This window comes from Leucoraja erinacea, chromosome 29 (genome assembly GCF_028641065.1).
Source record: "Leucoraja erinacea ecotype New England chromosome 29, Leri_hhj_1, whole genome shotgun sequence".
Classification (NCBI taxonomy): Eukaryota; Metazoa; Chordata; class Chondrichthyes; order Rajiformes; family Rajidae; genus Leucoraja; species Leucoraja erinaceus.
Window position 1 is genome coordinate 15,260,442 of NC_073405.1, and position 2,223 is coordinate 15,262,664.

Sequence of the window (2,223 nt, forward strand, 5' to 3'; positions counted from 1 at the left end):
GTACAGCACAGAAATGGGCCTTAGGCCCATGCTGACCAAGATGACCAAGCAACCCTAGTCCACCTGGCTGGTTTGGCCCATATTCTAACCTTTTCTTATCCATGTACGTCCAAGTGTCTTTTAAATGTTATAATGGTACCTGCCTCAACTACCTCTTCTGATAGATCGTTCCATATACCCACCACCCTCTGTGTAGAAAAAGTTGCCCCTCAGGTTCCTATTAAATCCTCTCTCACATTTAACCTAAATCCTCTGATTCTTGATTTCCCTTCACTGAGTAGAAGACTCTGTGCATTCACCCTATCTATTTCCCTCATGATTGTATACACCCCTCAGCCTCCTACGCTAGAAATAAAGTCCTAGCCTGCACAACCTCACCCTATAGCACTGGTCCTCAAGTCCTGGCAACATCCTTGCCAATCTTCTTTGCACTCTTTGCAGCTTCACAACGTCCTTATTGAAGGGTGACCAAAACTGAGCACAATTCTCCAAATGCAGCCTCACCAACATCTTATACAACTATAATGTATCATCCTAACTTTTATACTCAATACCCTGACTAAAGAAGGGCAATGCACTGAAAGCCTTCTTGATCACCCTACCAACCTGTGACGCCACTGTTGGGAACTGTGTACCTACATTCCTAAATCCCTCTGTTCAACAACACCCTCCTAAGCCCTGGTTTGATTTCTCAAAATGCAACACCTAGCACTTATGCATTCTTAAATAACCACTCCACTCTTTGACATTTAGGAGAGGGTGCGGCTGTATTTGGATATACAATCATAAGAATTGACTGCGTAGTTGTGATGTTTTCACAAGCTGGAGCATCCTGATCAAGGGGACGTGGTTAAAACAAAAGGGGAAAGGCATTTAAAATAGAGGTGCGGTAGATGTTTGTTTTCTTAGAAGGTTGTAATTCTCTTGCCGAAAAACGTATGGGGACCAGGCCATTAGAAGGTGGTGTGTGTTTTTTTTTGATAGATCATGAAATTGAGGACCATAAGTTACTGGTTGTTGAGGCCAGCATAGATCAGCATTGATAATCATATTGAACAGCAGAGTCGGTTTGATGTGTGGCCTATTCCTACCCCTTTTGTGTTTTAGGAAATGAAGGCAAAATGAATGGAAGAGGATTTTATGAGAATGCTTGATCATTGGAGGGGAAAGGGGGAGGGAGGGGAGAGAGTTTTTGCTCTCAATAATCATTCCGAAGCAGGGCAAATTTGGACTAAACATGCGAAATAAATAATGAGGGTGAGAATTTTATCAGAGAGAATGAGTGGGAACTAGATTGGTTTGTGTAGGAAAGAACTGCAGATGCTGGTTTAACCCGAAGATAGACAAAATGCTGGAGGAACTCAGCGGGACAGGCAGCATCTCTGGAGACCATTCCAAGGTTCTCGACCCTAAACCTCATCCATTCATTCTCTCCAGAGATGCTGCCCGTCTCGCTGAGTTCCTCCAGCATTTTGTGTCTAACTAGATTGGTTTCCTCAGAATAAAGATATTTCCTAGAATGATTAAGCACGTTGAGTGCTGAAGTTAATGCTTGCAAATTTGAGAGGTGGGATGCGCGCGCGTACGGATAATCTATCTGACAACTCGTTACCTGACATGTCAGTAGATGAGATTTAGGGGCCTGATGCATCAAAATCGCTAACTTCAGGAAGACGTGGAGTATGAAATTGAAGTGTTCATAAAGGAAACAAAGTTGAAGTCACGAAGGAGGCTAAAACATTAGTACAAAGAGATGAGAGAATATTTAATGAAGTCAGCATGTGAGGGAAGGTAATAAATAATTATTTTGAATTTTATAAAAGGTAGCATAATTAATCTTTACATAACATGTTCCACTGGCCATTCCTTGGTCACTGCGGACCCAAAAGCAAGAAATTTACTACTGTTTTTTGTTGAGGGGTTTTTATTTCATTTTTTTTTTAAAGGGCCTTCCTCTTTAATCTGTTTCTGCCATCTGCGCTTTCAAGGTGATCTCTGACTGGAGTCCCAATAAATGTAATAACATCAGGTTGGTTGAGCGACCTTTAAAATAAAAATCACTTCTCGTAGCCGGTAAAGCAGGAATTAAAATGCACGATTATGTACAAAAGATCTTTGGGATAAAAACTAAAATGTTTTTACCCTATTTAAAAAAATACGTTTAAAATTACTTTTGAAATACTACGGGGTTTTTTAAATGTTTAAGAGGGAACTGCAGATGCT